Below are 11,654 nucleotides of genomic sequence, written 5' to 3' on the forward strand. Positions count from 1 at the left end.
ACATAGCCTGGACCTTTCTCAGGAACTTTGGACTGCTATCTGAATATTACCACTGGAATGTCTAAATAAGCATCTCAAACTTAACATGTCCCCATTGATTTATTTCTTTCAATTTACTTGTCTTGCAGTCTTTCCTATGGCAGAAAATGGCAATACAGAGGCATAGCCTCTTAAAGATGTGTAGGCCAAAAACTTGGAGGCATCCTTCTCTTCTTCTTTTAAAAAAATGATTATTTAGTGGGGGGGGGGGGGGCAGAGAGAGAGAATCCCAAGCACTGACAGTGCAGAGCCCAACATGGGGCTCCATCTCACAAACTGTGAGATCATGACCTGAGCCGAAATCAAGAGTCGGACACTTGACCGACTGAACCACCCAGGTGCCCCTCTCTTCTTCTTTAAAACAAAATTTTTTTTTATTTAAGTAAATTCTATGGCCAATGTGGGGCTCAAACTCATGACCCTGAGCTCAAGAGTCGTATGCTCCACAGACTGAGCCAGCCTGGCACCCCATGCATCCTTCCCTTCTTCCTTCACACCTCACGTCCAGTCCATTAGGGAATCCTGTTTGCTCCACCATTCAAAATATATCTACCATCCAACCACTTTTCATTACCTCCATACTGGTCCAAGTTTCCACTATCTTTCACTTGGATCACTGTCAAGCCTTTTTAATAATCCTATGTGGTAGGAGCTCAATAAAGACTTATTTTTTTAATGTTTATTTATTATTTTGAGAGACAGAGTGTGGGCAGGAGAGGGGCAAAGAGAGAGGGAGACACGGAATCCAAAGCAGGCTCCAGGCTCTGAGCTGTCAGCACTGAGCCTGATGTGGGGCTCGAACTCACAAACTGAGAGACCATGACCTTAGCCAAAGCCGGTCACTTAACTGACTGAACCACCCAGGCATCCCTAGACTTATTGAATGAATAAATGAAGCAATGTCCAGGTATGTGTTATCATTGGCTCTTGAGACCCCTTGCCATATTTTGGAGAGAGAGTGAAGAAGTAATATTTGGGCAGCAGGTACTGTGAGCCCTCGGAGGAGACAGTTGGGAAAAAATTGAAACAAACATGAAAAATACAGACAAGAGGAGTTAGTGGAATTGGGACTCTGAGTGGGAATAGGCAAAGGGACTCAGGTCACTGAGTGACCCGTCCCTGCTGTTGTGATTGCCCATTCTTTGCCTGTATAGAGACTGGCTGAACACCCTGCTTCCCTCTGCTGACGGGTCCAACATGGGATCCTGTGATGTGATCTCCAAGAAGCCCAAGATGGATGAATGATCTTTGCTGAAGACCAGGTGAAGAGAGTAACCTTCCTTCTCAGCTCTGGGAGTGGTGCATCCTGTGGAAGGAGAGAGTTGAATGGAATGGGCAAGCTCCTCCAACTGTGGCTGGAGAAGAAAGGGGAGGAAGTAAGGAAAAAGGCAAGGAAGGAAAGGTGAGGAAGACATATAGTTGTGGCCTGGCCTAGGATCCCTTCTTCTCCTCCGGGGCCACCCATACCCCTCCTTCTCCCTCTCCCCATAGGAGATCCAGCAGCTGCTTCTAGCAAATTAGGTCTTTTCCTGCTTTGAGAGTCCTTCCAGAAGCTCATTGTTCTTTGCCCTCTTTTTTTAGTCATTCTTTCAGTGAACACCTAAAGCCCAGTTCCCTCCTCTTGGACACTCAGGAGCTCTTCTCCAGACTGGCTAATGGAGTATGGTTTGGGAAAGTGCCTGGCTGGGTCCCCTCCATGTTGAGTTCAATTTCCTTCTTTGGGTGTGTTTCAGCTTCCAACTGGGATGTTTGCCACAGCAATTGTAACAACCACACTCTGCATGGAGGTTCTTAAAGCTATATAGGCAAACGAAAACCAGAAAGGAATTCTTAAGAAAAGCCAAGTACTTATCAGAATTTCCACTCCCATCAGAACCAGAAGCTCTGTACTAGCCTGCCCATAACTGCTTAGTGAGAATTATTTAACCAGCTTGAATTCTTTCTCTAACCACATCGAAATCCAACATCCTGAGGGAATGGGAAGTCTCCCCCCACCACTACCCTCTCTGCTCTTCCCCAAGCCTTTCCCATCCAGCCAGTAGCACTGTTATTCACCCGGCTGCTTGAGAGAAAAACCTAGAAGTTTGTGTTTATTTTTCCTTCTCCCTCACTTCTTATCATTTCCATCAGTAGGGCCTGCTGCCTCTATGGACATCGTGGACAAGCGCAGTGGTCTGCTAACTGGTCTCCCTGCTTCCACGCTTGTCTGCCTACAGACAGCCCTCCTCACAGCGGCCAGAGCCGTCTTTTCAAGGACGAGACAAATCCCCTCTCACTTCGCTCCAAAGACTCCCACTGCACTTTTGATTCGTTTCTAACTTCTTTCCATGGTGAGCGAGGCTCTGTGCAATGTGGGCTCAGCCGTTCTCTCCAGTCACACGTGCGCTGCTCTGTCCCTCAGCCCCACGGCTGTGTCTGTTCCTTCAGCGTGCTAAGCTTGTTCCTGTCTCAGCACCACAGGATTTGTTGTTGGCAATGCTTAAAATGCTCCGTGAGGATTTCCTCATGGCTGGCTCCTTAGTATTTAGGCCTCAGTCCAGTACTATTGCTCTATAATGAAACCTTCCAAAACTCAGTGGCTTCAAAACAGAAGTCATTTATTTTGCTTATATATCTGTAATTTGGGCTTGGCTTGATGGGAAAGATGCATTTTTGTTCCAAGCAGCATCAGCTGGGGCAAATCACCAGAGAACTGGGGATCTGCTTCTTTTTTTTTTTAATTTTTTTTTCCAACGTTTATTTATTTTTGGAACAGAGAGAGACAGAGCATGAACGGGCGAGGGGCAGAGAGAGAGGGAGACACAGAATCGGAAACAGGCTCCAGGCTCTGAGCCATCAGCCCAGAGCCTGACGCGGGGCTCGAACTCACGGACCGCGAGATCGTGACCTGGCTGAAGTCGGACGCTTAACCGACTGCGCCACCCAGGCGCCCCTGGGGATCTGCTTCTAAGATGGCTTACCCACATGGCGGGTAGCGTGGAAGCCCGGGGGGCCTTGGTTGTTCTTGTGGCTTGGTTTCTAGAGAAGTGTCCCAAAAGATTTAGATGGAAGCTGTATTGTCTTTCACTTTTTTTTCCCTAAGTTTATTTATTTTGAGAGAGGGAGAGAGATGGAGCTCAAGCGTGCACGAGTGGGGGAGGGGCAGAGAGAGGGGGAGGGAGAGAGAATCCCAAGCAGGCTCCACAATGTCAGTGCAGAGCCTGACATGGGGCTCGATTTCACAAACCCTCAGATCATGACCTGAGCAAAATCAAGAGTTGGACGCTTAACCAACTGAGCCACCCAGGCACCCCAGCTGTATTGTCTTTTATGACAGAAGTCACATAGCATCACTTCTGCTGTACTTTATTAGTTGAGCAAGTCAAAAGACCTGTCCAACTTCAAGTGGAGGGAACATGGAAGAGGGAGTTGAAGAGGGAGTGTCAGGGTTTACACAGAATGGAAATAGTGTTCTTCTGGATGATTCTGGGTATCGCTATCTGCCACAGCTACGTCCTCAGGGTGGCTTTCACTGACCACCCTGTGTAATTTAGCTTTTCTTCCCCACCCCTAGATAGTCATTCTTTATCACTTCAGCTTCTGCTTCCTTCGTACCTACCACCTACCATCATCTTAAATTATTTTGTCTTTTTATTTATTTGCTCACTTTCAGCCTTACACAAGAATATAAATCCTTTGAGAGCAAGAGCCTTGCATGAAGGGAGGCCAGATGGGAGGCTGATGCACTGAGCCCTGGCAGTTGTGGTCAGAGAGGTGATGGCCGTTTAGAGATATGTAAGGTTGGAGATGTTGGTCTTTGGAGACTGACTGACTATGGGGGATGAGGAGAGAAAGGAGGGCACTGGGTTACCGGTCCATGTCAGATGGAGAAAGGGCTCAGGACTGAGGGAGTGCACAGCTCAGGATTCCCTGGCAGAGGCCATGCTGAGACCTGAACTTCTGGAACGGTAAAAGGGTGTTATATGTGTGGGGAGGCTGGCTAGATGCACCCTGAACCCATTTCCTCTTTTCTCCAAGCTTCCAGCCACTTTCCCAACCCTCCTGCAGTTAGGTGGGGGTCAAGTGAAATTATGGTCAAAGAAATGCCAGTGGAAGCTGATGGGTACCACTTTCTCAGGTGACCTATTAAAAGCCACCACGCAAGATTCTGCACGTCCCCTTTCTCTTCCTTATAGGTGTGTTAGTGATGGCAGCATCACAGATGGGGTAGACCTGGTCTCCTGAACGACTTTGTGGAGGAGAGAACCACTCCCTCACAGCCTTTTTTATTTTATGATGCAACATTTTTGAAGAGACAAGGGCAGTTCTACGGTGTCCCCACATTCCGGATTTATCTCGATGTTTCTTCGTGTTGTTATTTAACTTCTTCCTCTATTCTTTGTATTTCCTGCCAACTGAAAGTCAGCTCTACAGCTTGATTAGATTCAGGTTAACTTTTCTGGTAAGAAATATTTCAAAGATAATGTACTTTAACATTGCCTCCTATCAGGAGGGACATCAGTGTTAGGTTGTTCTACCTCTGGCGATGTTATGTTTGAAGACTGAGTTTAGATGGTGGTTGCTAGATTTCTCCATTGTAAAGACACTTCCCCTTTTTGCATTTAGTATGTAAACTATGAGGTAACGCTTGGTCACCATTCTAACATCCTGTTACTGAACAACATTTCATTTAATCTTTTTAGCATCTGTTGTGGTTTCTTCCCTCAGTTGTTTATATTTACTATTTTTCTAGCATTTTTCAGCAATTTACTATGTGCTGGGCATTCTTTTATGGTTCTATCTGTATTTTCTTTACCTCTTTCTCACTCTCTCTTTTTCCTCCTTCCTTCCTTCCTTTCTTTTTTCCTTCCTTCCTCTCCTTCCTTCCTTTTTTTCCTTCCTTTCTTTTCTCCTTCCTTCATTCCTTCCTTTTTTTCCTTCCTTCCTTCCTTCCTTCCTTCCTTCCTTCCTTCCTTCCTTCCTCTCCTTCCTTCCTTTCTTTTCTCCTTCCTTCATTCCTTCCCATCTTCCTTCCTCTCCTTCCTTCCTTCCTCTCCTTCCTTCCTTCCTTCCTTCCTTCCTTCCTTCCTTCCTCTCCTTCCTCTCCTTCCTTCCTTCCTTCCTTCCTTCCTTCCTTCCTTCTTACCTCTACACCCAATGTGGGACTTGAACTCACCACTCTGAGATTAAGAGTTGCATACCCTGCCAACTGAGCCAGCTAGGTGCCCCTATATTTTCTTTTCTAATTTCACAATAATAGAGATAATGAGAAAAATTTATTTTATAAGTGAGGAAACTGAAATGGAGAAGGTGTGTTAGCTTTCCACTGCTACTATAATAAAACACCACAAGCTATGTGACTTAAAACAATAGAAATTTATCTTAGAATACTTGAGTCAGAGGTTCGAAACAGGTCTCACTGGACTGAAATTAAGGTGTAAGTGAGGCTGCTTTCCTCTGGAAGTCTTTAAGGAAACATCTGTTTCCTTGCAGCTTTTATTTTTCTTTCTTTTTTTTTTTTTAATTTTTTTTTTCAACGTTTATTTATTTTTGGGACAGAGAGAGACAGAGCATGAACGGGGGAGGGGCAGAGAGAGAGGGAGACACAGAATCGGAAACAGGCTCCAGGCTCTGAGCCATCAGCCCAGAGCCCGACGCGGGGCTCGAACTCACGGATCGCGAGATCGTGACCTGGCTGAAGTCGGACGCTTAACCGACTGCGCCACCCAGGCGCCCCCAGCTTTTATTTTTCTATTTTATTATTATTTTTTAAAGTTAATTTATCAGAGAGAGAGAAAGAATGTAAAGTGCAAGTGAGGGAGGGGCAGAGAGAGAGGGAGAGAGAGACAATCCCAAGCAGGCTCTGTGCACTGTCAGCACAAAGCCGGATGCAGGGCTTGAACTCTTGAACCATGAGATCATGATCTGAGCCAAAGTAGGACACTTAACAGACTGAGCCACCCAGGCGCCCTTTCCTTGCAGTTTTTAGAGGCTGCCTGCATCCCTTGGCTCATGGTTCCCTTCCAACTTTTTTTTGCTTTGGTCTTTTATTTATTTATTATTATGATTATTATTATTATTATTATTTTAAGTTTATCCATTTCGAGATGGGGGGAGGGTAGACAAAGAATTCCAAGCAGGCTGTGCATTGTCAGTGTAAAGCCCAATACAGGGCTTGAACTCAAGAGCCGGAGGTTCAATGGACTGAGCCACCCAGGCACCCTCTCCCTTCCGACTTTAAAGCCAGCATTGGTGGACTGAGTTCTCATACATTATCACTTCGATCTTGCTTCTATTGTCACTTCTCTTTTTCTCTGGGGACTTCATCCACTTTTAAGGACCTTTGTGATCCCATTGGGCCTACCCCAGGAAACCCAGGACAATCTCCTTATATTAAGGTCAGTTCTTTAGTCCCTTTAATTCCATCTGCAACTTTAATTCTCCTTCGCTATGTAACCTAACATATTCCCAGGTTCTGGGGATCAGGACATGGACATCTTTAGAGACAACATTATTGTGCTGACCACAGAAGCTAAGTAACTTGCCTTGATCATACAGCAAGATAGCGGCAGAGCTGGGATTTGGGCTCTGGCAGCCTGGTTCCAGAGCCCACATTTTGAATCCCTATGCTATGCTTTCTCTAAAAATGTACTAAGTTGTGGGGTTGGGATAGTTTATTATGACTTGCATAAAACATCCCTTCAGACTTCCTCGTCTTCTGATTTCATAAAGTATCATGAAATTCTCTATTACAGTTTGGCTTCCCACGCTATGCTAGAGAGTGTCTAGATCCAGAGTCTGGAACTTAGACTCAAATTTCAGCTAGACCACTTACTTGCTATATGATCTGGGCAGATTATTAAATTTCTCCGTGCCTTAGTTTCCATAATGTAATGTGTAGTGAAAAAATAGTATTTCCCTTATAAGGACAATTTTTTTTAACTAAAATGATTATATACAACTGCTCTGTGTTAGTCAGGATTTCATTCTTTCTGTATATTTCTAAGGGATCACCTGGCCAGATTGGCTTTCTGGATCTCATTTTTCATCCACAATCACCAAGTAAAGGAGTCACTTGGAACAATCTTGCTACAAAGAACACAAAACTTCAGGGGAAAACAATTGACCTATTATAGTGACCACTAGAGCTGGTATAAGGATCCATTGATAAATTTTTCTGGAGCAAATACCACAATAAACTTGATCCCCTTTTAAAAAATGCTGTTAACTTTTACAAATTTTTTTTTTTAGAATATTGACATTTTGGCAGTATTTGTATTTTATTGTCTTTTCAGAAACTTTAAATGGATTTTGATTTTTACCTAATGTCCTTTTTCTGATTCAGGATCCCATTCAAGATACCATATTGCCGTGCGTTATCTCCTTGGGCTCTTCTTGGCTATGAGAGTTTCTCAGACTTTCCTTGGCTTTGATGGTCTTGACAATTTTGAGGAGCACTAGTCCCTTTTGTACCATGCTCTTCTATTGGAATTTCTCCAATGTTTCTCTCATGGTTAGCTTGGCATTATAGGTTTCGGGGAAGACAACCACAGAGAAAAAGACCCATGTTCATTATATCATATCAAGGTACACACCATCAGTATGAGTTATCATTGTTGATACTGACCTTAATCCCCTGGCTGAGGTGGTCAGGTTTTTCCACGGTCAAAGTACTCTTTTTCCCTCTTTCCATACTATTCTCATTATAAAGAAGTCACTATGTCCAACATACACATAGAGGAGGAGTAGGGAGTTATGTTCAGGCCCCTTCAGGGGGTGTATTCATTTCTAGGGTTGAGTAACAAACTAACACAAACTAGGTGGCTTAAAATGACAGAAATTTATTCTCTCACAGTTCTGGGGGCTGGAAGTCTGAAATCAAGGTGTCAGCAAGGCCATGTTCTCTCTGAAGTTTCTAAATGTTTATTTATTTATTTTTGAGAGAGAGAGAGCACATGCGCCTGGGTGAGTGGGGGAGGGGCAGAGAGAGAGGGAGACACAGAATCTGAAGCAGGCTCCAGGCTCTGAGCTGTCAGTACAGAGCCCGACATGGGGCTCAAACCCACCAACTGTGAGATCATGACCTGATCTGAAGTCGGATGCCCAACCAACTGAGCTACCTAGGCGTCCCATCTCTCTGAAGTTTCTAGAGAAGTTCATCTGTGCCCCCTCCTAGCTTCTGGTGCTGCTGGCAAACCTTGGGGTTCCTTGGTTTGTTATGTAACACTCCAGTGTGCCTGCTTCCACTGGCACCAGGTGTTCTTCCCCTGTTGTCTTTGTCTGTGCCCCTCTGTTATAAGAATACCAATTATATTGGATGGGGGCCCACCCTAGTGATCTCATCTTAACTTGATCCCATCTGCGAAGACTTTCCAAGTAAAGTCACAGTCACAAGTACTGCGGTTTAGGACTTTAACATAAATTATTTGGAATTCTTCTGCATAGGAGATTTGTCACTTCTCCCCTATTCATTTATTTATTTAATCATTTGTTTACATCAGTATGAGTTAACACTTTGCTATATTTATTTATTAACTCCAGAAGTCATTTTGGGATTTTCTACATAGATAATCATGTCGCCTGTAACTCCTTCCCAATCTGCGTATCTTTTTTTTTTCTTTTTCTTTTAAGTAAGCTCTGAGCCCATTAGGGGACATACATGAACTCACAACCCTGGGATCAGGAGTGGCATGCCCTACTACTGACTAAGCCACCAGGTGCCCCCCGTCTGCATATCTTTTATTTCCTTTTCTTGTCTTATTGTAGTAACTAGGACTCCTAGCACAAGGTTGATTAAGAGGGGTGAGAGAACGGGGCACCTGGGTAGCTCAGTCAGTTAAGGGACTGACTCTTGATTTGGGCTCAGGTTGTGATCTCATGGTTCGTGAGTTTGAGCCCCACATCCGCCTCTGCGCTGACAGTGGGGAGCCTGCTTGAGTTTCTCTTGCTCCCTCTCTCTCTGCCCCTCCCCCACTCATGCTGTCTCTCTCAAAAGTAAATAAATAAACATTTGGAAAAAAAAAAAAAGAGGGGTGAGAGAACGACCATGCGCCTCACCCTACCCAGCGACAACAGCTCAGCAGAGTGTATCCGAGTATAGAAGGGCAGGCTCCAGGAGACGGAGTCTGTGGGACCAGGGAGAATGGATTTACATATGAAGAATATCAGAACACTGCAAAATGGCCCCTGTGCCACACCAAACACTGGCCTCAAGTGGCAGTGATCTGTGGTCCTGGGTTAGGAGGTCTGGCCAATCAGTTGATTCGGGCCTAGATGTTCACTAGAGTGAGATACCAAACTTTTCCCAAAGCACAGTGCCAGCCAAACACCCATGTGTCTGCATTCCTGAATGGCAGATCCTGAGTGATGATGCAGGCGGGTTCAACAGGGATGAAGGCGACCTGCTTTCAAAGGTGACAATCCCAGTGAGGGTTTTCTGCCTTCCGGGTGTGGACACCCTGGTGATCACTGATGCAGCTCCAAGTTTGAGGTTGGAGACATCATGCTGATCTGTCATCACATCAACCTACCTGGTTTCTGTGGTTCGAGCCCTCTCAGAAGGCCCAATGATGACAGGTTTGGAACTTGTTTCCCTGTCATGTCTGAGGCCTATGACCGGGATGTGAGGCAGAAGGCTCACGGTGCCTGGAAACAAATGGGGGGGCAGAGAAAGCTTCAGCAAGGTACGTATGTGATGGTGGCGGGCCCCACCTACGAGACTGTGGCCTCACCTGCTGCAGAAGCTGGGTGGGGGCAGATGCTGTCGGCATGAGCACAGCACCAGAGGTTCTAGTTGCAAAGTGCCATGGACTTTGAGCCTTTGGCTTCTCCCTCAATACTAAGGAAGTCATCCTGGATTATGAAAGCCAGGAGACAATCACGAGGAAAGTACTAGAGGCCGGGAAACAAGCTGTGCAGAAATTGGAACAGCTTGTCTCTATTCTTATGGCTGGTACTCCACTGCCTGGCAATGCCAGTTAACCAGTCCTGGAGTGGCCTCTCCCTAATGGGATCCAAGTAGGTACCTCCTACTTTGGCCCCTTGCTGGGGTCACACGCCTCAGCCACTAAGTAGGAGGAGAAAGGAGAGCAAGATTCCTTCCTTCCCCTTCCCCTTTCCTCCCACCAGACCCTTCTACGCTGGCTCCTCTTTGCTCAGTTGTCACAAAGCTGTTTTCACCCCCTGTTCTTCCCCGAGAGCTAGAGCCCAAGCCCGACCACACACAGCTGTGAGTATGCCCTGGGTGTGGCTTGGGCTGTCAAACTTGACACGGTAGCTGCTGCTGTCTTTTTGAGATAATGTTTTCACATTCCCGGAGACTCAGTTCTGCCTCCTCCCAAGCACTAGAGACCACATAAGGGCCAGTCCAGTCCAGTCCAGTCCAATACCTCTTGGACTTTAATACTTTAATACTATCATAAATAAATAAATAAATAAATAAATAAATAAATTTATATATATTTCTCCTACTACTTTATATACATATATAACATATATATATATATTTTTATATATATATATATATATGACTTATTTATTTATTTTTGAGAGAGAGTGAGAGAGGGAGTGAGTGAGAAAGGTGGACAGAGGATCCGAAGCAGACTTTGTGCTGACAGCAGAGAGCCCTATGTGGGGCTTGAACTCAAGAACCATGATTTCATGACCTGAACTGGAGTTGGACGCTTAACTGACTGAGCCACCCAGGCAGATGAAATGGGAAAAAAAAAAAAAAAAAAAAAAAGAATGGTGACAGAAGGCATTCTTGACTTGTTCCCAATTTTAGGGGAAAAGCATCCAGTTTCTCACTGTTAGGTACGATATTAGTTCTAAGGATTTTTGCCCATTTGGACAATCTCTGTTTTTTTGTTTTTTTAAGTTTTTATTTTAATTTCAGTATAGTTAACGTACAGTGTAATATTAGTTTCAAGTGTACAATATAGTGATTCAACAATTCCATAGGTCACCCAGTGCTCATCACAGCAAGGGCACTCCTTAATCCCCATCACCTATTTCACCCATCCCCCCCCACCACCTCCCTGCTGGTAACCATCAGGGGTATGGTAACTGGTAACTGTTCTCTACAGTTAAGCATCTATTTCTTCTCTCTCTCTCTCTCCCTCTCTCTCTCTCTCTCTCTCTCTCTCCCCCTCTCTTTTTTTTCCTATTGCTAGTTTGTTTTGTTTCTTAAAATCCACAAATAAATGAAATCATATGGTATTTCTCTTTCTCTGACTTATTTGCTTAGCATTTTACTCTCTAGCTCCACCTGTGTTGTTGCAAATGTCAAGATGTCATTCTTTTTATGGCTGAATAATATTCCATTGTACACGTATGCCACATCTTCTTTATCAATTCGTCAATCTATGGACACTTGGTCTGCAGCCATATCTTGGCTATTATAAATAATGCTGCTATAAACACAGGGGTGCATATATCCTTTTGAATTACTGTTTTTGTATTCTTTGGGTAAATACCCAGTAGTGCTATTGCTAGACCATAGGGTAGTTCTATTTTTAACTTTTGGGGGGACCCTCCGTATAGTTTTCCAGAGTGGCTGCACCAGGTTGCATTCCCACCAATAGTGCATGAGGGCTCCTTTTCTCCACATCCTTCCCAACACTTATTGCTTCTTATTT

At 44.7% G+C, this 11,654-nt stretch overlaps 1 pseudogene; it reads left to right on the top strand.

Moving 5' to 3' along the window:
- Positions 1-1,280: 1,280 nt before the first annotated feature.
- LOC121034182 (purine nucleoside phosphorylase-like) lies at positions 1,281-10,107 on the top strand (annotated as a pseudogene).
- The last annotated feature ends 1,547 nt before the right edge of the window (positions 10,108-11,654 follow it).

The sequence above is a fragment of the Herpailurus yagouaroundi genome, unplaced genomic scaffold (genome assembly GCF_014898765.1).
Source record: "Herpailurus yagouaroundi ecotype Mexico unplaced genomic scaffold, PumYag 159, whole genome shotgun sequence".
NCBI classification, from domain to species: Eukaryota; Metazoa; Chordata; class Mammalia; order Carnivora; family Felidae; genus Herpailurus; species Herpailurus yagouaroundi.